General features: G+C 45.3%; 1 long non-coding RNA gene across 1 annotated transcript; it reads left to right on the forward strand.

Moving 5' to 3' along the window:
• The first annotated feature begins 6003 nt into the window (after window positions 1–6003).
• LOC126534075 (uncharacterized) lies at window positions 6004–21734 on the forward strand. The gene is made up of 3 exons (XR_008612964.1): window positions 6004–6255; window positions 16819–16902; window positions 21304–21734. It is a non-coding gene; the product is annotated as an uncharacterized lncRNA (long non-coding RNA).
• The last annotated feature ends 5341 nt before the right edge of the window (window positions 21735–27075 follow it).

A 27075-nucleotide genomic window follows, 5' to 3' on the forward strand; every position in this document is an offset into this window, starting at 1 on the left:
CTGCCAGGTCAGCTCTGTGTCTACGTTCTTCGGCTTCCGTTCGTAACGCGACTCGTGCCTTAGGAAGATGACAACGTCGTTGCCGCTGATCACAATCACGTTGGCATGCTCGCTTCTGTTGCTACGTCGCTACATTCTAAAGTCAATGAGGTACTGGGTGTCGCCTCCGCTTTCTTGTATGAACAATTTTACATGGCCCACTGTCTCTAAAAAATAATTTCTATCAGGACGTCCCGGCTTGAACACATCATTGTCAATAAACAATTTGAAAACAGGACAGTCGATACAAGCGCGAACAAGGCGAAATCAAACAAACCCAACGTTCGTGAGCGACAACTGACGCGAGCAGACAATAGTACGAAACGAGCGGCCCGGCTAATGCCAAGTACGAATATGCATTGACCGCTTTCATCGGTCCCCGCCGTTCGTGGCTCGCATGTTTCATACTGTCACGTTGTAGTGACGGCAAAGAAGACAGTAGCAATAGTGTGAATGAGGTAATTAACCTTGACTGGGCGAGCCCGTGCCCACAAAAACCTGCTATACTTAAAGCACAACGATAGTGGCGAACATAGTCGGCGGTCTTCGAAATCTGATTTGCCGGTCAAGCGCACCGGCTTTTTCCTACATGAGCCATCGAAGGTTCCAGAGTAATCGCTGGTGCCCGCGTGTCTTTCAGAAAGTTCGACACAATTCGCGTCGCACATGCAATCAGGTTACACAAGCTTCGGTGACAGCAGACAGCAGCAAGAACCGTCGATAGCATTCGAGAAACTTCCGATAAATGTGGGCGCGTCCCGCGCTGAGCGATAATATTCTTTAGACGGAGAAAAGTGGTCACAGGAAAAAGATATACAAGTACGCGTGTCAATATCCCGCTTCGTGTTCGCTTTTACCTCCTGCGCTTTTGTGCTCATCCGCTTCATTAGGGCGACGTCGAGGCCGACACCAACGCTCGCCACACTAACGGTGTCTAAGAGCTGCGCTCTGAAACACTAAGCTGAATTAAGTCGATGGATTATTCGCCCAGAAGTATATGATCAGTTCCTATGTTCGATTGTATATGACTTTGTTGCGTATAAGTTTGCCAACGAAAATCCCACTTCTGCTGATCAATTCATTCGTTTGCAGTAATACACACGAGTTGAAGTAATCCCAACTAAACCTTCCCTCTTTGTCACTCATTGTACATCAGCAAGGTATCACATGAAATGATGAAAGGTACCATATTCTAAAATTGGTGGCGCCACATAGGTTTTAATAAGCCTGGACTGATAGACATGTATTGATTGCGGAATTAGCTGAATTGTCACCGCCCCATTTCTAAGGGAATGCTAATATATCATCATTATCGTGTGTCTCCGTTTTCCCCTCCAAGTGCACTGCTGTGGCTACTAACAATAAATTTTTACTACAGACCTACGACTTCAATGTAGCTTCACCTAATAATTTTATTTAGTCTCCCTTTAACAATTGCGTGTAACATAGCCTTCACTGAGTTTGTTGTTCATAACCAAACTTCCATGTTTCCGGTACCAAAACTAAAGAATACAGAAAACACGAGCAGTGTAATACAAATAGGGCTGATGCCATGTCTCCAGTTACACTCTGCACAGTGAGGCGGTATTTTTTGATACATGTGCTGAACGTACGTAAGCTGCGTATGAGAAGGACAGTTAGTCGACAAAGTGTGCATGTTTAGAGAGCAACGACAACATCTAGAATACCCGAACGCCCGAGAACTAACATTTGGATGTCTGCGCTCACTGGCTCGAAGCAAAATATGTTCAAAGCACATGTGCACAATCTGGCCGGACGGTTTATGTTTCGTGATATACTGAATACACTGAACTATAGAAGCACATATCTAACATAAATAAACGTATATCCCTCACATCATAAACTTAGTTCTTCATGTGTAACAAATGAAATGCCATTAAAAGTACCGAAACCCACTTCTGAGTATACCTTAATAATCTCAGAGGCAAATGTTGGAGGCCAGTTGTACCTATGGTTTGCTTGCCGGCTGTCTGAAAAAAATGTTCTACGCACTAATCTGGGGAAACACACGATGCTTTTTAATTATAGACCGATATTTGTAACTTCCGTAGCCTACAAAATAATTGAGCACAGTGTATTTTCTCACTTTGTCAGTCAACAATTTTGCGTCCGACTTTCAACATGGCTATTAGAAATAATCTTCTTCTTATATTAAGCTGACATCGCTCATTGAAACTTTTGTGTGCATATCTTGACAGCGTTTTCCTTACTCATTACATATTTCTGCATTTTGTGAAAAATTTTGACCAGGTTCAATATCCATTGCTGCTACACAAAGTCTCTCAACATCGACCCGGATGTAGCTAACGATATTCTTGTTTGAAATTGGTTGATACTTCCACATTTTTCACAGCTCCAGATAAATGCGGCATCCAGCAGGTGTCTGTTCTTGGACCTTTTTATGTGTTCGTATATGTAAATGATTTAACCCAACAAATTCGTTCACAAATGAGTTGATTTCCCGATGACTGTCTTACAAGTTTTAACATAAACAATAGCTCTGATGTAATGCCTCTTTCATCCGGTCTAAACAACCTCCCTTAAGGGAACAGGGTAGGCAAAGTTTCCGAAAAAAATAGATTTTTTGTTTTTGTGTAATTTAAATTCTCTATTCTTTCCTTAACATGGCCCAGTGTTTCATTTGCGCGCACGCAATATACTTACCTCAAAATCAATTTTTTCGAAACCTAGGCAGCATCCAACCATGCCCCCTTTGACACCTGTGCCTCTCCTAAACTGAAAAAAAAATTTTTGTTTCACCGCCTATTTTTTCTCACGTTTAGCGGAACGGCTGTCACTCATCTGACAACAGTGAAAACCTAGCTAGCATATTTCACTTAGCCAAACGAATCCTGAGACGCAGCTGGATTACTCGCAACGCGCGGCGGTTTGCTCGTGCTTCGGCGTGTTTTCGCGGACAATCGAATTTGTTTATACTTTGGTGCCGGTTATTTAGCTTTAATGCAGTGACGAAGCCAAAGAAGTGCTTTAGAAAACGTCTCTTTCACGGAAACCGGCATAAGTCGATCTCCAATGACGCCAATTCTCCGCAACACAATCCAGGAGTGGGCGCCGCGGCCACCACGTGCGCGTCTGCATCGAAGCTTTCGCGCTCGGCTGAACGCTTGAAGCGGAACGCCGATGTTTCAGCAGCTCTCAAAGCCTGAGCTTCTCCAGAAATGTCTCCATCGAAAAAATCAGAACCCGAATGAGGCATTCAACAACGTTGTATGGGAGCGCGCTCCGAAGAATGTCTTTCTTGGCCTCAAGACGCTGAAAATAGCGACAATAGATGCTGTGCTAACTTTTAATGAACGCAGCATTGCTCGAACCGACATATTGAGGTCATTTGGAGTTTCTCCAGGACGGTTCACAGTCCAGTGGTTGCGCGAAGCTGACCGACGGCGACTGTACTTTGCAGAGAGGGCTACACTACTGGTCACTAAGGAGGCCCGGAAAACAAGACAGCTAGCACAGAAAAGAAGTGTTAACGGTGGAGGGGACTACCAGGCTGGTGGCTATTGAAAAAATGCGCCAGAATTTGTTTCTATAGTCCTATATTGCAATAAAGCTCTTTCTTCCACTTCAAAGCCAATTATCTCAAAACAAAAAAATTTTGCTGCATTTGACCCTTTTTTTCAGAAACTACAAGCGCTAGGGAGATAATATTTTCCATATATTGAGCAAACATTACGGACAGTCTACTGAACCAGGATTATAAATATTCTTGTAGGGGATTTTTGTTTACAGGCTATTTACTGCAGATGTTAGCTCTAAAATTTGGTCGGTCCAGTAAAATAAAGAAAACAAAAAATCTAAACATTAGAAAAAAATAATCCTGGTTCAGTAACACTACCTAACATTGCTGATTACAATGCCACCAAGGTTAATGTTCTAACCCCAGCAGATCATGAGAAAAGGGTCACGAACAAAGCCTAAAATGCATGGCAAGAATAAGACCTACCCTGTCCCCTTAATGCTGCCCTACTTGGCAAATGGAGCTAAACATTATTAAGTACAAACTTCTGTGCATTTCCAAATTTAACGCAATTGGTCCTACCTGCATCATGAATGACTGTCCTCTTCAATCATGCCATACTACTAGTATGTTGTCATTGATGAAGCTCGAAGTCTCACTTGAAGCAAAATGTACGCTACCTAATACTTAAAGATGACCGCCACAATCCCCCTGATGGCGTAGTGGCTTCAGTGTTGCGCAGACGGTAGAAATTATTTAGGTGTTCTTCACTGCGGCACGCCTCATAATCAATATCGTGGTGCTAGCGCTTAAAAGCCCAAAATTTTAGAAAGCAAACCGCACGTTAGGATGCTGGAAGAGAATTATTTCCGTCGTAACAATTCCAACAACATTACTGTTGCTCACCGCATACAGCCGCCCGCGGGTTCAATGAGCATCATCTATCAGGGATCCACATCAAGCCCATAATTAGATAAACTGGAAGAAGCGCAGTATCGCGGAGCAATCTACCATCGTCCTGCAAGTGCTACAATATTGAAAGGCACACTTCGCATTCCTCTCATCTCCCTTCGCCGGAAGGTAACCGCCGTTTCTCCTTTTCAGAAATTATTCTACAAGAAGGCAACCCTGCGATTCTTTTTACGTCCAACCGAGTTTCATATCAATCCGCGCATAGTGATAACGAACATAACATCAATATACCCCGCCGTAACACCCTCACGTGATCCCGATCATTCCCTTCTTTAACTTTGCTCCAATTGAGTAACCTATCTGCTTCATTACACACATCAGTGACCCCATTCTTTTAAAAAAACGCACTAACGAACACCGAATATTACAGTGCCATGCCAATTACCTAGAGATAACTTAGTCGACAGCATTGAATGCTTGATTTGGGGTAATAATGTTTAATAAATTGCTTTGTATTGTGTAATTCGTTGTTTGTTTTTGTTTGTGTTATAGCTAGTTTTATATTTTATGCATTCTCTTTGTTCATTGCACTGTGCATTCATCTTTTAAATGCCATATTTTTATTTCTTGCATTGAGTTTTTGCTCGCTCTCTAATGCAATTTACCGCTGCTTATCTTAAGTGTTTCACAAGTGAACCAACACAAAATTGACTAGACCAATGCATTTCACCGCGTATAAATGTTAATAAAAAGCGCATCAGCCCTCTATATCCATTTATTTGGCCCATATATTAATTTTTTTCACAAGGCATGCCTTAAGAACTTGTTGTTACTTTTCCCAGTTAATTATTTCTTTTCACTTGTTTATGATTTGGTTCGTAATCTTTAGCTTTGTCAATTGTGGACAAAGCAGTTATGCGTGCCTTAAATGACAAAACAGGGTGTCACTCAGTTGATTTGAGCCGGTAGTTTCGAGTTCTTTTCAAACGGATGAACCTAGTTGTATTCTAGTTGCTGTTTTCTGAGAAAATTAAGCTCATTGGATCAACAACGTTTGCTAACACTTCTGAAACGAGATAACTTGAACTAAAGCAATAGGTTTTCACATGCAATAGGTAAAACTCTCCTGTCATCATTTCGCATTTTCTAGGTTGGATTGTGGTTATAACGCTTGTGTGCGAACAAAAAGCTCACTTTTCCATTTACACTAGTTGTTATATATATTCAGTACAGGTGTTTTAGGACAAGAGCTAATGCTGGGTTTGCAAGCATCCATGATTGCGACCTTACTTGCATGTACTTTATAAGACTCAGTGAAGGAAATGAAATGTTTACTAGGTTTCGACTGTATATCTTTGAAAGAATGTTCCTAGACGCAATCCTAACGTGCAGGCGCAATATATTTTGCAACTTGGACAGCAAGTATTTGATAATAAAACTCTATTTGCTTCAGCGATCACAGGAGGCTTTTTGTAGTGTGAGAAACATTGAGTGTTACATTTCTAAGCTCATAGATATATTTTTGCCTGTTTCAGTTTTTGTCTACAGCGGAGCCAATATAGTTATATAAAACCACCGGAGATCTAAACCGCGAATGTGAAGTGGATCAAATGAAGAATATCAATCAAATTTCAGTTCTTTTATTGCGATCACGTTACGAAAATGGCAAAAGGTGTGATCACTTTCACGTTCAATGGAACGTAGAGTATTCATATCTGTCTTTTTTTTTAGTCGCAGAGTATCTGGCTACCTACAAGCAACATTTGACCCAGGCCATGTGAATCAGATGCTTATTCATAATCAAGGTACCCCGAAACGTAGAACTGTTTCTTTGTCTTTGCGTTTGTAGAAACATTCAACCCTGATGGCGTCCGTGATGAGCTGAGGAAAATATGTGTTCAGTAAATACAGTCCGTACATAAACATATTTTTTCTCTACTAATAGTTCAATCGCAGTGCTTACTAGAGACAAAGTAGCGCTTCCTCCATCATGCATTTATGTGAAATGCGTGTGATTATGGGCGCGACGGGATGCAACTCGAACGATTGACAAACACTAATGCATACTGTTTAGAAGGAAACTCTTTGTCATCAGCATTGTGGTTTGAATACATAGGGCATCGAATCTTCATCAAACGGAAGATACAGTTCGGGAACCAGAACATACTTTGCGGGTGTTGATAAATAAAAACGGCATAAGTCCACAGAGTAACACAATCTAGGCCCACTTACATAAAGCCCAATATGTAATTTATATATGAAGGTCATTTCACTAGTAGAAATTAACTCGGTGGGCGCATTCGCTTTTTACAGAATATTAAACAAAGGTAACGTGATATTCGGTGTACACTGCGCGCTGCTAGTACGAATAATAGCCGCTCTATAACCTTTTAAGACCAGAACGAAATCTACACATTTAACTCCACCCTTAAGCTTACAGTGGCTGGATTACTGCGGATTTTTAAGTCGAAGGACGACGTAAAATTTTTTTTTGTCTCCAGAGATATCGGCCTAGTAGTAATACCAGCATCGCTTTCTAAGCTGACGAAGCGTGGGGCCATGGTCCGAAAATATTAGACTGAAAAAGGCCTGTCTTTTAATCGGTTTAACACACTCCGAAGAACGTCGCCTTCGATGTCATAGAGATTTAAAAAATACAAGACGTGCTCCATGGTCTATTCACAGTTGCATGAGTCACAGATTGGAAGGTGGTGCATTCTCTAAGGAATGAGCACGCTTTCATAAAAGTAACCCCTAACCAGAGTATAACTCGTCAATTACAGCGCAAACATAGACGGAGGACAAAAAAGACGACGTAGACAAGCGCTGTCTTAAAGACTGACGGTAGATCCTTGCCTGCCTCATCCATTCGGAGCGCATGATTTTACACACCCTTTTTCCATGCCCTGCAGACGGATGAAATCCACCGAAGACCGTAAGAACCTCGGCGGGTAGTTGTCCAGTCCGGCTATGAATGCAGTAAGTCAGGATGCGCGCCTGGCAAAGGGCAAAGGTTGTCAAGGTGACAAGGACGGATGGGTGAAGACAAACAGTGTTAGCGATGCCCGACGAACTAGAAATATACTGAAGCAAGGTCTGACTACGGGCTAGTTGGAATTCCATGGTATAACTCGTCAATTACAGCGCAAACATAGACGGAGGACAAAAAAGACGACGTAGACAAGCGCTGTCTTAAAGACTGACGGTAGATCCTTGCCTGCCTCATCCATTCGGAGCGCATGATTTTACACACCCTTTTTCCATGCCCTGCAGACGGATGAAATCCACCGAAGACCGTAAGAACCTCGGCGGGTAGTTGTCCAGTCCGGCTATGAATGCAGTAAGTCAGGATGCGCGCCTGGCAAAGGGCAAAGGTTGTCAAGGTGACAAGGACGGATGGGTGAAGACAAACAGTGTTAGCGATGCCCGACGAACTAGAAATATACTGAAGCAAGGTCTGACTACGGGCTAGTTGGAATTCCATGGTATAACTCGTCAATTACAGCGCAAACATAGACGGAGGACAAAAAAGACGACGTAGACAAGCGCTGTCTTAAAGACTGACGGTAGATCCTTGCCTGCCTCATCCATTCGGAGCGCATGATTTTACACACCCTTTTTCCATGCCCTGCAGACGGATGAAATCCACCGAAGACCGTAAGAACCTCGGCGGGTAGTTGTCCAGTCCGGCTATGAATGCAGTAAGTCAGGATGCGCGCCTGGCAAAGGGCAAAGGTTGTCAAGGTGACAAGGACGGATGGGTGAAGACAAACAGTGTTAGCGATGCCCGACGAACTAGAAATATACTGAAGCAAGGTCTGACTACGGGCTAGTTGGAATTCCATGGTATAACTCGTCAATTACAGCGCAAACATAGACGGAGGACAAAAAAGACGACGTAGACAAGCGCTGTCTTAAAGACTGACGGTAGATCCTTGCCTGCCTCATCCATTCGGAGCGCATAATTTTTACACACCCTTTTTCCATGCCCTGCAGACGGATGAAATCACCGATGTTGTCAAGGTGACGGAAGTCACCTTGACAACCTTTGCCCTTTGCCAGGCGCGCATCCTGACTTACTGCATTCATAGCCGGACTGGACAACTACCCGCCGAGGTTCTTACGGTCTTCGGTGGATTTCATCCGTCTGCAGGGCATGGAAAAAGGGTGTGTAAAATCATGCGCTCCGAATGGATGAGGCAGGCAAGGATCTACCGTCAGTCTTTAAGACAGCGCTTGTCTACGTCGTCTTTTTTGTCCTCCGTCTATGTTTGCGCTGTAATTGACGAGTTATACCATGGAATTCCAACTAGCCCGTAGTCAGACCTTGCTTCAGTATATTTCTAGTTCGTCGGGCATCGCTAACACTGTTTGTCTTCACCCATCCGTCCTTGTCACCTTGACAACCTTTGCCCTTTGCCAGGCGCGCATCCTGACTTACTGCATTCATAGCCGGACTGGACAACTACCCGCCGAGGTTCTTACGGTCTTCGGTGGATTTCATCCGTCTGCAGGGCATGGAAAAAGGGTGTGTAAAATCATGCGCTCCGAATGGATGAGGCAGGCAAGGATCTACCGTCAGTCTTTAAGACAGCGCTTGTCTACGTCGTCTTTTTTGTCCTCCGTCTATGTTTGCGCTGTAATTGACGAGTTATACCATGGAATTCCAACTAGCCCGTAGTCAGACCTTGCTTCAGTATATTTCTAGTTCGTCGGGCATCGCTAACACTGTTTGTCTTCACCCATCCGTCCTTGTCACCTTGACAACCTTTGCCCTTTGCCAGGCGCGCATCCTGACTTACTGCATTCATAGCCGGACTGGACAACTACCCGCCGAGGTTCTTACGGTCTTCGGTGGATTTCATCCGTCTGCAGGGCATGGAAAAAGGGTGTGTAAAATCATGCGCTCCGAATGGATGAGGCAGGCAAGGATCTACCGTCAGTCTTTAAGACAGCGCTTGTCTACGTCGTCTTTTTTGTCCTCCGTCTATGTTTGCGCTGTAATTGACGAGTTATACCATGGAATTCCAACTAGCCCGTAGTCAGACCCTAACCAGAGGCGGCGCAGTAAAGTTGCACCATGGCGGGAGAAGTTCTACGGAATCTGCAGCGTCACTGTAGGATCCAGCCGGTGTAGACGACAGTTGGAGAAAATCTGGATGTTCCACGTAGTTTCAGTCTTGGTTTGAGCAAGTAAACGAGGACCCCTCGCAGCGTGCGTCCTTGATAAGGGTATAGGAGCAGACAGGGTTTCTTTATGGACTGACCGGGCGGCATCACCAGCAAAGTCATTTCCGACGGTGCCACGGTCCCAGGAAACCATTGGAAGACGATATGATGTCCGTAAGGAGGGTTTAATGGAGAAACACTCTGCGAAAAACACGCGTTTTTTATGGGTAATGAGGACTGCAGACTCTCAAGGGTTGGTTGTCTTGGAGTCGCAAAAAGGACCCAATTTCGATATACTGCTTGTACCATGTAACTAACAGTGGTATGTAGGGCGGCTAGTTATGTAGCTGTAGAGGTCGTTATGTGGGACACTTTGAACCTAATTGTGGCTTGTATGGTGGGGACGATAACAACGTCTGTGCAGGTGTGGACTGAGAAAATGTGTCGGTGTAAAAGTACGTTCTTCGTCCATATGCTTTGTTCAGTAATGACGGTGCCAACTGCTGCACAGCCGTGGTAGAATGACGTGTCTTCGCAATGACCGGAATCGTGAGGCGTACTTGTGGTTGTTGTAAGCACAACAGTGGTAACAGTGGTCTTACTGCTGGTGTAAAACCCGACGGAAGGGAGCCTTGATGTGTCGCAACAAGTTTGAAAAATGTAGCCTGGTGTATTTGCGCGAGCAAAGCAGCAATATAGCGACTGGCTACGCGGCACAGATGTCGAAGGAGTGCTCTAATGCTGCCAATCAATCAATTAATCAATAAATCAACTTCTTATTTTTTATCATTTCACAAAAATACTTTACAAATATAATACTGAATTGGGACTTCCTGTTTATGGTTAAGAGAAAAGTTACATCGGCAAAACACAGCAGCTGAATCGGCGCAATTTCAGAAATGATAAATAAGGAAATACAAATATAAGTAACTGACGTTAATGATAGACAACACTCTATCGGTAGTAAGTACTATTGTCAACCTAGACAAAACTAACACAGAAAAGGAGGGAAAAGAAGAGAAGTAAGGAATTTACAAAATACCTAGTAGCATGTTGAAGTACATAAGAGTGGCAGGTATAAAACAAAAATAGGGTTATACAGTACACTGTGTCAGATGCATATCCCATAACTAAAGATTTTTTCAGTTCATGGCAAAATTAGTGGACGTTTTGGAGTTGTATGACAAATGATGATGTATTCTATGATAATATGGCTGCAAACTGAACGGTCTCTTCGCAATAATTAGGGAGAACCTTGGGGAGAATGTAAAAATTATGCAGCGTGAAACGTCTTCAGGTAGTGTTCGTTAGAGATGAAATCAGAATTAGCGACAATGACATTTTGTCGTTTATTAATTTGAAAATAAGAGTGGAAAGGTTGTACTTGACAAAGCGGCAACGTCCAGAATGCTATTTGTTTGTCAATCATTATGTTGGAACCAACTAGTCTTTAGCAATCATTATTGTTTCTTGAGCCGACGCGCATCGTGGTAGTCCAGGACAGCCTGGCCTTGCAAACATTCAAGGATACGATTATTTGTTTTAGATGTGTACGCAAAATCCGCCAAGCTGTATCCTAACATCCCAGAAGCAGTGCATTGTGCAGCTGCAGCATGCACCATACCGACGTTCCCAAGTTTCTCCGAAGAGGAACTTCATATCTGTACAATCCAAATTAGCCTCAGCTTCAGGTAGAAACAGGGGGGTTCCACGAAAGGTTCCTGTCAATAAGTACACATAAGAAGCGGTTAGACTTCTCGTACGCGATAGCATGGTCATTGCCAGAAACAGGGTACGGTGTCATAGGTTTGCGCGTCAACGTGATTTACGCGCATTTTTCGATGGACACACTAAGGGCTTGTTTGTGGATATACGACGACGTTAGGGTGAGTGACCGCTGAATTCTTGCACGCTCTTGAAGACGCCTCACCGCAGAAGAACAAGGGCAGATATCACCGAACATTGATAGGTGAATTTCCTTGGGTTATATCTTAGCAAGGCCAACCATGGGTATGCTAAAGAGAATAGGGCTGAATACCCCGCCCTGTGTGACGCCACCGTATGTATAATAGTTGGCAGTTGGGCCATCTTCGGTGTACACAAAGACGGAGCTTCTGGTCACATATTCGCGTATCCACTGAAACAGGTGGCCACCGATTCCGACAGTCTGCACTATCTCGTGGATCGCTTCATGTGTGACATTATCGTACCCCCTTCTACATAATAAGGGAGCGTCACTAATACGCGCAGGAGGCATTTTTGTTGTGTGAACGTTAGGAGGTCAAAACCATTGTCTGTTGATGATCTGACTTGCCGAAAGCGTGTTATTAGGTCAAGCTACACATCGTGGCGTTCAAGATACCATTCAATGGGGGTAAGGATCATCTTTCACATTGCTTTTCCTAAGTAGCTTGTCAGGGCAATAGGACCCTAAGACGTCAGGCCGAAAGGCGACTTTTTTTATTTGAGTAGCGTCACGAGCCTACTAATATTCAACTGCTGAAGAACTATGTCATCATATCATGATCGGCTGTAGCAATTCAACTGCTCTTGCCTGGCCTCTTGTCCAAGATGGGCAAGAGTTGCATAGGTGATGTCGCCTGGTGCTGGTGAAGGTGAACGTCGAGAAGCAGCCAAAGCTGTGAGCAGTTTTCCCATAGTATATGAAATTTCCAGTTCTGGGACGCCAGACACAGGGACGACACTCACGTCTTCGGTGTTGAGGGTGACACACACGCAAGCTATCTGCGCTGAAAAATATTTCGCCACATAAAGTTACGTCTGGCAGTGATGCAGGGCTACGGACATGAAAGGATGTCACTGGTGCGGAGACGAGCGCAGGCCACGAACAGTACGCCAGACGTATTAAAGTGGTTTACGAGGGTCCAGTGATTCACAAAAAGCTCTTCCAACGTTGTTTCTTACAATTTGTCCAAATGGTGCTGGATTTTCTTCTGCGTTCTCCGTGCAATTCTGAGGTCACTAACTGCCTTCGTCCACCTGTATCTCCTTTAGCTCGTCGTCGAAGTGCAGTTATCCTATCCAGTTCTACGTCTAATTGGAAAAAGTTCGCTTTCATCGCTAGGAGGCATGAAGCTTCTCTCATTGCCTCTGTGATGGCATCCTCTAGGCTATGGAAAATGCGTTTTCTGCATGCATTTTCCATGTGTAGCTCAAATTTAGGCCAGTCTATTCTTCGTACTGCATTCAACAAGGAGGAATTGTTTGGCCCCCTGATCCGCACGCATCTAGAAATATGGTTTCTTCCATGTGCTTCGATGTGAGAAAAAAAACTGGACTCACGAATTGAAACATCGTTATACCAAGGTCAACTCCAGGCAACTACTGTACTTAAGGCCCCACAGGTGTGTAGGACTGTCATCATTCATGATACAAAGGTCATTATCAGAGCTGAATGACACAAGATTCCTGCCTCTGCAACTGATTGCCGAGCTACCCTACAGCAAGTGATACGCGTTGAACTCTCCCGTTATGATCCAAGGTTAACTGATCTGTAACAAATACCTCGAAGTCTGTAGCGTTGAAATCGTCCGGACGGTGGTATTCCTAGATGAATGACACTTAATCGTAATCATGGGGTTTTGCGTGCCAAAACCACTTTCTGATTATGAGGCACGCCGTAGTGGAGGACTCCGGAAATTTCGACCACCTGGGGATCTTTAACCTGCACCTAAATCTAAGTACACGGGTGTTTTCGCATTTCGCCTCCATCGAAATGCGGCCGCCATGGCCGGGATTCGATCCCGCGACCTCGTGCTCAGCAGCCCAACACCATAGCCACTGAGCAACCACGGCGGGTGAATGATACTTGCTGCTTTCTTAGATGTAGGCAGACATAATGTTTGTTATCATGTGGTTCTACTGCTTGCTCGGAATACCTAAAATATGTGCGGATGTGCACGACAATTTCATTGCGCTCCTCAGATGTCGACGAAAGAAATGGTTCCTACCCTGATATTGTGTTGGAGTAAGTGCGTAGGGTTCCCAAATAGTGATTACGGAAATGCTATTTGTGAGGATATATTGACGGAAGGATAAGATGCAGCACCTCTATCTTCTGGTGTTCTGCTATAATATGGAAGCTTGTATGACCTCAGTGCGAAATGACAGCATTGCATGAGCCATGGTGTCCACTCAAGGCTTCTAACTACTGGACCTAAAGCATCCAGTACCTGAAGTGCACTCAGAGGTGACGGGGATTTAATTTGTTAAGAGCACGCGAAAGGCGTTCATCAGTGTTCGATACATTGCAATTCCCTTTTTGTCCTTTTCAGGCAGTTTATAGGCGGAGGCCCAGTTTTGGAGGTTGCCTATGTGCATTGTGAATTTGTGGACTGCGTGGCTTGGACAACATTGGCCAAGCTGAATCAGCTGCAGCCGCGCTTTTTCAGCATTCTGATTCCAATCAGCCGCGACCGGTCTTGACGGCAAGAGAGATGAAGCAGCAGGGCATGCGATGGACGCGGTAGAGGAACCGACATCCTTGAATGACGATATCTCCGCTTTCTGATGGTTTTGGCAGCTTCGGAATGAGACTTAAGACAGCCAGCTCCATTTGAATATTTTGGAGATACTTTCACGAAGGTTCGTGTGAACCATGACCTTTCGAGCATTTAAGAACAGTGGCGCAACAATCATCCACGGAGTGGGTTTCAGCGCAGCGAGAACGCTGTGCTGTATTCTCGCATACGCTTCTCACGTGTCCCAGGTTCATGCAGTTGAGGCATTGCAATGGCTTAGGTAGGAAAGGTCGTACAGAATGTTGAAGTGGCCCAGCTTTACATAACGTGGATTGTCTCCCTTGAATACTATCTTCAAAAAACATGAGTTACCCAGGCAGTGACACTCGCGTTGACAGCAGCTTCACTGGCTGATTGTATAAGAATTCCCAAGTAGGAGTTTTGAATGGAGGAATCCACTTCGTAGATGATGCCAGTGATGACTTCAGAGCCCAGCGGTATGCGGGAATCGACGGTCATGACGTCCAAGTAAGCGACGCCGCGCAGGATATTCAGCGTGGCCGCATGCGTGACATCAATCGCCTGGACATTTTTACACGTTTTCATTCTGATGTCAGTAATTTCTTTCGGCACTAATACCTTCAGCAGCTGCTCTTCCCGCCGGGCACAGCAGGAACAAAAAGGATGACGTTGGTCACAGGCCTCCACTGTGGTATATCATTCAATGTGCTCGAGGACGAAGACGTCCAGGTGTTACGTATTTTTGCCTTACGGCTCACAACAAGTTTGAAGTCTTCGTTGAAGTCTCCTCTCTGCTCAATGAGTTGATACGGGAGTCGTAGCTGTCACAGTCCGTATGAGGACCAGTCAGTTTTCTTGACGTTGTCAAGTCTGGTAGATGTCCAAGGTTGTCCACGTCCATCTCCGATAGACAAAATAGCGACGCCTCAAATGTACACGTATAATTTTGCAAAAAAGGCAAGAAGTACGCGAGCAACGTTCTGACGAAACAGGCACTTCGTCATCGTTCTCCCGGTGAGTAATCAGCCATGGGGCTAGGCTCCTGGCCATTCCAGCATGCATAGTACAGTCAGTTTTATTTTTACTAGTTTAGCCCTTGGCGTCATTCCATCGCTCTTCTCTTTCACTCAGCGTCTAGTCTAGTGCCTTACCTTCTGATCCATATCGTAGTATCTATAGCAAAGCAATATTTTCGTCTGGAAAGGCCGCTAGGTACTTCACTCGGCTATGCTGGGGCTCCTTGCATGAGTTCAATAAGTCGGAGGGTGGCACTGGAACCAGGCTCAAGCAGTGTATTGTCCGAATGCTTAATCTATCGGGCCACACACCCATTCATCCAACGTGTAAACAGCAACTTTATAACTTCGACAACCTAGCTGCAACGCTGGCACTGTGGACGCGTTTCAGCCCGGCAATGTCGCTCATACCGTCAAGTTAGTACACATCGCAAACAACACATTACTTCTAGAGTTGCAGCGTAGCCGCTTCTTCTACCCTTCCTTCATGACAACAAACATATTGCTCAACTTTGGGACATTAAACTGATTTTTCAATCAACCCGCAATACAACGAGTATTTCCTGAATCGAAATGCCCTTCACAGGAATTTGCCTTGCCGTGACATCAAAGGGTAGCTATTCCTTTGAAACACAGTTCTCCCCGCAGTCACATTTCTGCACTAGGCTATTCCTGCTGAATAATCAAGACCAGTTCCGCACTGCGTCTTCTTATTTAATCGTTTGTTCCCATTTCAAGTTATGACTTGATAATAACCATGACGAGCGACGTTCTGTGAGGTCTACGTTGAATACAAAAGTCAAATATAACGATAGCAAGTGGTGTCGTTTGAAGCCTTTAAACGGCGCGCTGCTGTTTTTGATACCAAATTTTCATAAATGTGCGCCCATAAATGCGCGTGAGATTAGAAACTTACGTCACCGCGCGAAACCTAAGGAAGGCACGGCAACAGAGGCAGAGTGACAAGAGCGCTGACTTTAGACTGATATTAGAAGTTTGTTTTACCTACTCAATGTACTAACTATCGAACCGGTGATTTTATTGTATTCTTTGACAGGGGGTGCCCCATATATGATATTGTTACGCGAGCGAATGATTCAGAAATGGAGACTATGTACAACGCATATTACAAAGTAATTGCCAACTGCAGCGCTGGCCAGTTCAGCCAACAGCTCGAGAGCCAGAGAGCGTTTGTCGTCTTCGTCGCGGCACCCGCGTGCATCGTCCACAAGAAACACGCAATATGCATGTATCAATATCATAATTTTCAGCGCGCACGCTAAGCAGGTCTTTGTAATTTCTTTATACTAATAGTTGAACTAAGTTGCTATAATGTAGGTTTTGTTCTCAGGCACTGGCTACGCGTTATAGTGACCTGCTTAAATATCTTTACCATCATCAGTATGTTTACTTTTGTGTTTTGTGGCTCTTCACTGAGAACGTGTACAGTAAACAGGATATCGTAGACAGAATTTCTGTCCTTCGGACAAATATATCTTCTGTGTATGCTGCCTTCACCGGGACTCTCAAAAATAAAATATTCGCACTCATAAAACAAAATAGCAGCCAATGCGGCATTGGGAAGGCGGAATGTTTGCTTCTGCACTGCACATTGCACGACATTAAAAAGCTTGCTATCTGCAGTAGGCTACACTAAATTCACGTGTTATTACTATTTCAGGTATTCCGTATAAGCAGACGGAAGATGTTGTGTATCTTAGTACGAAGTTAAGATGAGCTGTGATTAAGGTTACCATATTTCCCGGTAAGTAAAATACCGAGTTTTTTTTATTTGGAGTAAACGCCTCCAACAAATATGTTGCAACCACATAATAGGAAAGCTGTATTGCTGCACACCACTTTGGTGTCTTTCTGCTTATATTATGCAATATATTTTCGGTTCGTGATTTATAATTTGAAATGAAATATAATTTTGGTTTGACATTATTACAGCATGGTTCATTTCGTCTAATTACACAAGTGCATTTTGTCTTATTTCAAACAGGCAAGATTAAATAAAATTTTGTTTGACAGTGTATAACCTAAAAACATGCTTTACATATTTACAAGACGTACTTACTTCGTGACCTATGGCGGACATTTATAAATTCAGCCTGAAGAAGGTGACCTTATGTTTATACCATATATAAGAAACATGAAGCTTGATTTCTACTCAATACCATCAGCTCTATCAAGTTTACTGCGAGACAAATCAAGTCGCAGCGATATCCCTAATAATTCATGTATTGGGTAAAGTCAATCTCTAGTGTTCGTTCAAATCTGCAGCCATCACACCTACCACAACATTGTTTTGAAGGAGCTAAAATATAAATATACGTATAGAACAAAAACGAAATTGCACTGACATTCTGTAAGTACAAACGTGAGACGAATGTTCACATTTCCCACATGAAATGTACAGTTGAAAATAAAGATAACGCCACCGACCATGACATTAGGCTGTAGTGGCAGCGCAACAGTTTAGGATAAGCGAATATATGAAAGCAGTTTCCGAAGGAAAGAGTAATCTAGGCGTTACTTACGTATACCTGGCCTGTGTGTTTCATCTAGACCACTGTTGGACTTTGCGAGCTGTTAGGTTCCGGATGCCACCAAGTGTTTTCACTTCGGATAAACAAACCCTTACAAACACGCATTGCATTGCTGTGCAAATATAGGGTTTACTTATGTTGCCCCCATCGGGAGCCAGAGTTGTCAGACTGCTTTCCACGCATCAGTCGGAATGACAATAATGATTTTTGGCATATAATGAGACATAGGGCAGTTCCGAATTCCCAGCTATATTGAGCCCCTCAAGCCATCTAAACTCACTTAACAGCATAGCATTTTGTCTATGCCTCCCTGATATTTTCTGTCCTCTATAAAACCTCCATGATTATTTTGTAAACATTCCTATCCTAATTCGCATTCTCGGATAACCATCAGGGGGTCAAAATCGGTCTGCTGCACTGTGTTGAAACCAAAATGATGGACAAGATGGCAAGAGTCTGCATGTACCGGCTATTCTAGCGAAGTTGTCATCGCCGTCGTTGTTATCGATGCAAGCGTTCGACTGTGGTCCCAGGTGTTTTCTAAAGTGAAAATTATTAGGTATCGAAGTCCATAGCATACTGTAAACTGATGCTTCTGACAGTATGAAAGTGTGTAGCACGAGGAACTATGGTAAAAGCAGTGACGGCAGTGAATTATTCCAGGCAATGCCACAAAAATGTTGATCCTTGTTCCGCTGATAACGGCGGCTGCACGAAACCAGTGCTTTTTGTCTTTTCAGCGTGCTACTCACGATGTTGTGCAACTGAATATAGCTGCGAGAACAAGCTTTTTAGTGAAGTAAATTCATAAGTCATGCAGCTTCTTTCTGTAACCCAGCCTTCTTATTGCGCAAGGCTTTGCCCAAGAACGTATTTACGCGAATTTGAAGTTACGCGCACTGGAATCCCTACTATCGGTATAGTAGCGCAGGACATTGCATGAGCGCATGCAATTTTCCATAACGTTCGTCTCAAGTATTTCGTGCTCTCATGCCCATATCCTACATCTAAAGAGCGCTGGACGCGACAGCGCTCTATTTGTACTTTAAATTCTGCCCATTCCCACTTTTTTATCTGCTACGCACCCTGCCCATATGCTGAAGCTCAGCATTTAAGTCTGAAATGCTCCCAGGCATTGCCACCACGCTGAGGCATTGTACACAGTGCTCAGTGTACTTTCAGAGATCTGAAAACCAGAGGCGTTAACTGAACCCTATAGATCGAGTGCAATTCAAGGCCACATAAAACGTAGAAATCGTTTAAGAAAATTACCCTGCCGACGGTGCCACCTCGATTTATCTTCAGATTGCCAAAACTCTCGCTTAGACAGCGGCAGATGTCCACAAGCTGGTTCCCAATAATAGATTTCCCCCAGATAAGAAACACTGATTAATGTGGCGAATTTGGCGTAACACATTTGAAGAGGCGGCAGTGCAATAAACAAAGACATGCACGGAAACAGGCCGACAAGGAGGAGCGCTGAACTTCCAACAACGTCATTGTGAATGGTTCGCGCATAAATATAAAGGCTATCCGAGCCAGAGGTTAACATCTTCGCGTGCGTAAATATGCCGCTCTTTGTCTACAAGCGTGAGGGACCCCTTCCTGATACATACCACGCCAAGTCTATAGATGGGTTTATATTCTGCGATTCCCTCTGTCACACGTGTTTTACTCCTCTTGATAACGGAAGTGTTTTCGATGTTGGGCGAGCCGTCTTTGCAAGTCTAACAATGACTTGCTAGTAAAGCCTCAAACTCATTCCCTTCGCGTGCATTCTTTTACGTTGTTTGAGTTCTCTTTTTACCTATCATTAACACATCTCCCAGTTTGGCCAACATACACATTCCCGCACCTTAAAGCAATTTGATAAACTTCCCCTGCGCATTCAACAAAAGACCGCTTGCAATTTGGGCCGCCGTCACGCTGCTGGGTTGCCGTCGGGTTGGTCAACCTGCAAAGCTTCGACAGCTTGTGCGTGTGTGTGGGTGGGGGGGGGGGGGACAGAGAACACGACTTTCACGTCGCAATGTTGGGCCACTTTTTTCGATTGTGCGGTGGGGTGCGCATGTAAGGTATCGCAGCTATCTTCTGCCTACGCTGTGCGCGAACTTTCCACATTTATCGCTTTGTGTGCATCTCTTTAAGAAGGCCCTCTGCGACCGAAATGAGGAGGCGCTGAGGCTACCCGGCGCTCAGCAACCTTTCGGCTTTGATCATTGAAGGCATTGAAGGCATTGATCATTGAAGACATTGAAGGCATCAGAGACAATAGTTCGTTTAACGAGCTTAGTGTGGGTGGACTTGAAAGGCAGAAGTGGTTTGTTGGCATGAGGTTCATAGCTCCAACAGACACGAACGCATTTAAGCCAGAACCAGATATCTCACAAATATAATTTGGCCATTGTATGGGAGTTGGTGCTTCAGGTCAAGCGCAAGCGGGCTCATTGCATCTTTGAACATTGTCGACACATTTCTGCTTTACCATTCAATGGCCTGCGCTCCACAATTTAAAAGCACCAAAATATCATCGACAAAGCGGAACACCTTAAGGACATTCTTTTTTGGAAGCAAAGCATGTCTGGGAGGATCGAAATGAGCAAGTACTAAGTCACTAAGGACCCAATGCGGACACCCTGCTTTTGCAAATATGATGTCCCTTCAAACTGGATGTAGCCTGACCCTCAATAAAACGTTAAAAGTTGATAAAAGTTAAATTAGTTAAAGTGAAACTGATACCCAAGTTTCATTTTGGAAATCAATGGTACCATACTTGTAGACAGAATGCTGAATGCATTCAAGAATGAGTTTGTGGGGTAAAGAATAAAACAGATCTTTCATGTAAATCGTGAATGCCCAACAGCTTTTGTTAGTATTAGAGTTAAAAAAATTCTAAAGCCGGGTTAGATTGAACAGATCTCATTTGACGACTTCAGAATGAGCATTCGCTGTTACAACCCTGGCATAAGGAAAGGCGCCGGCAGCGGGAAGGAAACGGTTAATACGGCGTCTTATTTCAGCAAGTCTACGAAAGTTGAAATTACGCAAACTTGAATAGTATAGGCAAGGAAAAGGCTCACGGGTAGCCTGTAACCATCTCAGCTCGCCCTGTTGACCATCTCAGGCACGGCCATGTTGCAGAGGAGAGGACGTACGCAAATCTGTTCCCCCTATTGGGCGACGACCCCCTCTCCCCCCTGTTTCACTCGTTTGCTCACGTATTGCTCACGATAATCACGTATTGATGCAAACTTCAAGTGAGAATGATTGTATGTACAGAGTGATTCCTGTCAAACAGGCGTAATGTTTCGCAAAGAAAGCGTTTCGGTGTAGATTGATACACGTTTGTTCTATTATGTGGAATGGCATTTGTTGTTCTCCGGTAATTGTAAACATACACGAACGAGAAAACGTTTCTCCATAATATGTGCTATTTATGACAGCACTGCAAGTTATCTCGAACTAGCGCTCATGAGTAAAAATTAGTTTGTTTCCGCACACTGTGACAAGTATATGCTGTGAAGAAATCAAGTGGTGATTAATAACTTCTTGATTTTGATATTGGGGTTAGCTAATTAACAAATATTATATTTTCTTTTCACTCTACCTTCCAGGAAACCAACCAATCTATGACCTCAGAGTACGAAACTCCTCCATCATCCAGGGCCCTAGCCGCGGCTGCATGCGAAAGTTTTCCAAGCTCACTAATAAACCACATAGTATTTATGACACGATTTGTCAGGGCATACTGCACAACAAGACCGAACCAGAGTTTACCATTCAAACGAAGCCATCGCCAAAAGATGAGCACCGCCGTTAGGTGTTAGGTACTATGTCGAGAAGAAGTTCAATCTGACATCATTGGCGGCTAGTAGAAGTTGTTATTCATATTCAGTAATAATTAGCAGTTTCATTGTAGGAAATAGGACATCATTGCCCCGCCATCTCATGTGTGGATTACTTTTTTATTCTTTTGGCATGCAAGAAAAGCTTTTCTTGGTGTATGTGAAAGTATGAAATAAATATTGACATATATAATCACATAGTTTGCTTACCTTATGATTGTCCATTTTTTTCACAAGGCATACATCAGTTACAGCGAGGTAGGACACATGAAACAAAAACTGTTCAATTATCGCTAGCGCTGTAATGACGCCCCTAGTGGAGAGATGACACCATCTTCTACAAGCATCCGTAGGCGATACAGCTGATGCGCTTTGGCATCAATCTGGACAAAAGGCAGATAGGCGTGGTAACTGCGTGTAGGATATGCAAGCAACACTCTCTATTTTTACGCGAAGCTTGTATTGGCTCACAAGTAGCGTTGTCGTGGTCACGCACAAAAAGCCAGTTGCGACCAGCTCAGAGCAGCTGTGGGTAAGGGCGGTTTCATGAGTTGACAACTGCGCCAGCGCTGGAGCATGAGCCACCAGCAAAGATTCCGCAATCAATCAGAGCTGTTTCGCTTCCGTCAGAGGGGCTAAGAGCAGGAAAGGGTATTGCGCGTGCTGTGCCGGCTTAGTTTTCGTTCAGTTCAGTCCCGGAAAGAGGATGGGACGGCCGCGCATTGTGAGGAAGAGCAGCTTTCGCCGAGCGGCACCGACAACTCGCCCACTTGCCCGTGAAATGGGCTCGCCGTCGGCGCGCCAGCCAAGCCGCTATTGCCACCCGAGTCCACGCAATCCGACAGCAACGAGGAGGAATCTAGCTGAGGGAGCGTGAGGCCGAAGAAATCAGGCACCGTTACCTGGGGGTTACTTAACTGTGACGAAGGTCAGGTGCACGGCGGACAAGCTTCGCTTACCTTCATTTTCCGGCTGGGGAATGGTTGGTTAATATTTTTGGCACGTTAGTGCAAATTATATCCGCGACCTTTCCGTTCCTATGTGTAGTTGAATAATTATGTGGAAGTACGGGCCAAAAGCGCAATAAGATTTTGAGGCAAGCTGTAGTGGAGGATTGGATTGGACAAACTTTAATTAATAAAGGTCCTGCTGGATGCACGTGAGCGCGCACTGGACGTCTCCGACGCTGGGACCGACAGGGAGCTACTGGCGGCCGCTGCGTGAGCCTGCTGGACGGCGCATCGCTGGTCTTGGATTAGCTGGATTCGTAGGTTTTCTCCCACTTGGCCGAGGTAGAGTCGGGCAAGTGTATTTTTAACAAGCGTAGCGTTAGTGCCTGCAGCCGGTTTAGTTTGAGGTGCGGGGGCGGAACGAGACCTAGTCCCAAGTAAAAGTGTTTAGTGACTTCGTTATACGGTACTGGGGCGTACCTGTTCGCCTCCAGCTCGTCGAGACGCTGTTGCCCAGGGGGGGGGGGGGGGGGGGGGGGGCGTGGCCGGTAAGCGTGCGCGCTGTCTCGTTGAGGTTGGGCGAGGTTGATCCACCTGAGATCCGACCCAGGTGGGCGCGAAACCAGATGACGGTGCAGTGCTTGAGGGTACTCGAATCAGCGCCGCGGAGGACGCGTAACAGCTGGTCGGAGACGACTTCTCTCTCTTACGCTTTGCTGTAGTGGAGGACTCCGTAAAGTTTCTGCCCAATACGGTGTTATCTAAAGCACACTAGATGCCCATCCCATGGCCGTTTTGCATTTCGCCTCCATAGAAATGTGGCTGCCACGCCGGTACTTGGTCAAAGCGCAAATCCATAGTCACTACGCCATCAAGGCGGTCTAGTCTGGAGATGAATCGTGCCTCTGCAGCCGCCGTTGAAATTGATACTGCTAGAGATAGATATTTCAGAAGAGCATATTGCAATGCACCATGTTAACGACGTGGCCTCAAGACCGTCGAGGTAGCGTGGGTTTAGGGGTCTCGAACTTGACCAGCCGAGAGATGTTCAATTTTACAAACGGGTGCCCAATTGATACGATCGTGCCGCTTACTTTGCAGCGGCTCACTAGTCACGAGAGAGGGCAGGCAGGCCGTGTGCACCGCGGCAACTGTCACGATTGGCACGGTCACTGTGCGTCCCGACACTACGAAGACGACGACACCGCAGAATGGTCACGCAGGCGCACCAACAAGAAAGTGTTGACGACGAAGTTGGTGCGAAGCTGCAACACGAGGCTGCGTGAGAATCGAAACGTGTCAGCAGCCTCCACGTGGCATGGAAGAAAAATATGAGATGAGCGCTGGGGGGGAAGCGAGATAGCGTGGAAGACGCATGGGAAACTGGAAGATGGCGTCCGTGGCGCAGGGATAGCGGCCATCTAAGCTCGGAGCCACTGGTCACCACAGGCTACCACTTCAATGCAGGCGCCTCGTATAGTTCATGCCGAAGCCTGTGGCTGGTGAACGTTGTAAGGACATCCAGCCGGGCCTGTCGGGCATCTCCCATGTATCAGCCAAGCTCCGGTCAGTGAACATCGACAGGGTATCCGGCAGCAGCAAACATACACAAGCATTGACAATGGGCAGAGGCCCATCCCGAGGACCTGTTCCAATCTGGTCTTGGCACACTCATCGTTCTGGCTATATATCGCGCCCACTACAATGTGAAAGGGTCTTCGTATACCTTGAACACTTGCATGAACTTTAGCTCTCTGGTTTGTTTTCCGTATGCTTTCCGAATGTGCTTTCAATATAGCTTGTTTGTTGTGTGCATGGTGTCTACGACAGGACGAGGCCGATTGCAAGCGCGAAACAGAGGGAAAGCAGCATCATGGGTCTCGGAGAGCTTGTAGAGAAAGGGGAAGGCATGGGCCTTCAGATTGTGTAGTTGAGAGCTTCTTGTGGAGCAAAGATGGGATATTAACCGTGAGGAGACTGCTGCTGTAATAGAAGCCACACGCGCTTGGCAGAAAAAGCAGTTTCTAGGTGAATAAGAGTACCTTCGAGTTAAGCAAGCTCGTTGGGTCGAAGAGCGTTGCATGCTGGCAGCAGAGATGGCAGCACTTGAAGCACAGTACGCTGACAGAACTATTGATGTGATGGATCATTTAGGCCTGGGGTTAGAAAATAATGTTTCTGAGATTCTTACGATACCAAAAATAAAATCTCCTGTTGCTGATGATGACCAAGTCGCACTATGATGGAAAATTAAATTAGAAAAGAAGAAACAATAATTAAAGGCAGAATCATTACACCTAATATTACCTACTGAAAAATGCATGGCAGCCACATCTGGCGGCATGTTGGAAAAACCTCACGCTCGTTCTAATCTTCTACACAGTGATGGAGACGCACTCTCTCCTCGGTATACATTTATCTAGTGAGTAAGTGTAGGTTAAGCGGAATGATCTCTACCATCTATGACAAAGAAAGTAAATATGCTGGTATGCCAATCGTCGAGAGGCAATACAGAGCGTCTCGATGTCGATGCGGAGAAAAGGTCAGTGTATGTTTACTGCCAAAATACTAATAAGGTTTTGTCTGTTAAGATTACTGAAGTGGCGTCCGTGCTTTCTGATAGGGTACCCTATTTTCAATCAAAGAAACTGCATTATGTTTAAAGCTTAGCGTAAATTCAAAAGAAGATGCTACTATAACTTGTGTAACTTTAGGAAATGTCAAAAAAATGTCATCTTGTAGCCTCTAACTATGACCTAATCCTACCAGAGTACGTAAAGGAAGAAATAAACGTGCCGTAGAATAATCGCAGCCTGGCCAACCGCCAGAGTACCATTGGGATCCATCACTACAGGATCCGTGACTATTTGCTGAAAGAAGACTTTGCTGATAAAGATTATAATACTTCATCTGCCGAGATCCTTTTTAGTGTTGTTATAAATTTGTTGGGTCTACAAAACTATGCCAGAACTTTGCAGTCTCATCTTCCAAGTGTACGGTGGCGTGCCAATGTGGTCACTTATTAGACAAACATGGAATGGAATCACATAAGGTCATTTTTAATTAACAGTTGGCTTCTCTCAGCGCCTTTACCTGAAAACAAGTGTGTCATTGTACACTTTACCTGCAAATTTAGTCTTGTAGAACTATGCGACGGACATTGCTGCCGTTTTTCCAAAAAAACCTCCTCAAGTGGGACACATGTCATGATGTGCGCCGTCACTGTGCGTGTCGACACTACGAAGACGACGACGACACAGAATGGTGTTGCGGGCGCATCAAGAAGAATATGTAGAGGACAATCTAGGCGCGAAGCTGCAGCAGGGCGGTACATGAGAATCAACCAATTAGCAGCCCCACGGGCAGTGGAAGAAAAAGAAGAGCGTTCGGGCAGAGGCTGGCGATAGCAGAAGACGCGGCGCGAGCTGGAATGCGGCATCCGATGCACGGTAGCCTGTGCGGAGGGCTGGAGCTCTCAGCCTGTAGTCACGACAGGCTCTCACTGGACGCAGGCGCCTCACGCAGTCCCTCCACAAAAGTGCGGCTGGCGAACGTCGTAACGGCTTCCAGCCAGGTCTGTCCGCCATCCACACTACCTCGGCCAATATCCGGACAATGAATGTCCGACCGCAGCCAGCACGCATAAGCATAGACCCTGCGCCGAGCTCCATCCCCACGAATTGCTCCAATCTGCTCTTCGCGCACTCATCGGCTTGACTGTACATCGTGCCCACTACCGTGTTGAACGGTCTTCGCGTACCTTGAACACACACTTGCATGAACTTTAGCTCTGTTGTCTGTGCTTTCTGTTTGTTTTCTCAATGTGCTTTAAATATAGCTTGCTTGTCGTCCGCCTTTACAAGCTGCTACGACGTTTCTGATTACTTTAACATAGTGTTTTCAGTGATTTAAATAAGCTGAACTGCAAGAGTCAGAGCCTCGTGACAATGGCATAACCAGTAAGAAGAACGTTTAATTACGTCGCTACGGAGCGGCCAGCTATACAAGCTTCATGACGGAGAGCGACAAAATGCTTTAGGTTCAGCTGAAGCTTGAAATTCTTTGGCGGGGGCACCCTATATAGAGCACCCTCGGCCATGAGGACATGCAGCGAACGCACACCCGCATAGCGTCCGAGATCAGCGCCCCCCGCTCCGTATGTGGCAGTTAGTTCAACACATTTTCTAACCGCTGCAGGCGCAGCAGAGGGAAACGCGCCCACACCGACACTGCGGCGTCCGCCTCACCAAAAAAGAGGAGGAAGGGGCGTACACACGAAGCATAGCCATCTCGCTCGCTTAGAGATACAGTATCGGCGAGTCGTCCACGCACGCGTAAGGGCTTCGTGCGTGCCGTGGGTAAGGAGGCAAAAAGGGCCGCTCAAGGGCTAATGTCTTTTCGGTGTTGCCCCCTCCTAGGCGTTTTTCAACGGTTGTAGGCGGCTATGCGTACACGGAGCGTCCGGGCTTTCGCTTTGAATTTGGCGGCGTGGCACAAACTGTTCATTATACAAGCCAGTCTAACTGTGTTTAAGGTGTCTCTTGTAGCGGAGCATCATCTATTGATTGTACAGTCTTTGTATTCATATGTT

The sequence above is a fragment of the Dermacentor andersoni genome, chromosome 7 (genome assembly GCF_023375885.2).
Source record: "Dermacentor andersoni chromosome 7, qqDerAnde1_hic_scaffold, whole genome shotgun sequence".
In the NCBI taxonomy this organism is placed as follows: Eukaryota; Metazoa; Arthropoda; class Arachnida; order Ixodida; family Ixodidae; genus Dermacentor; species Dermacentor andersoni.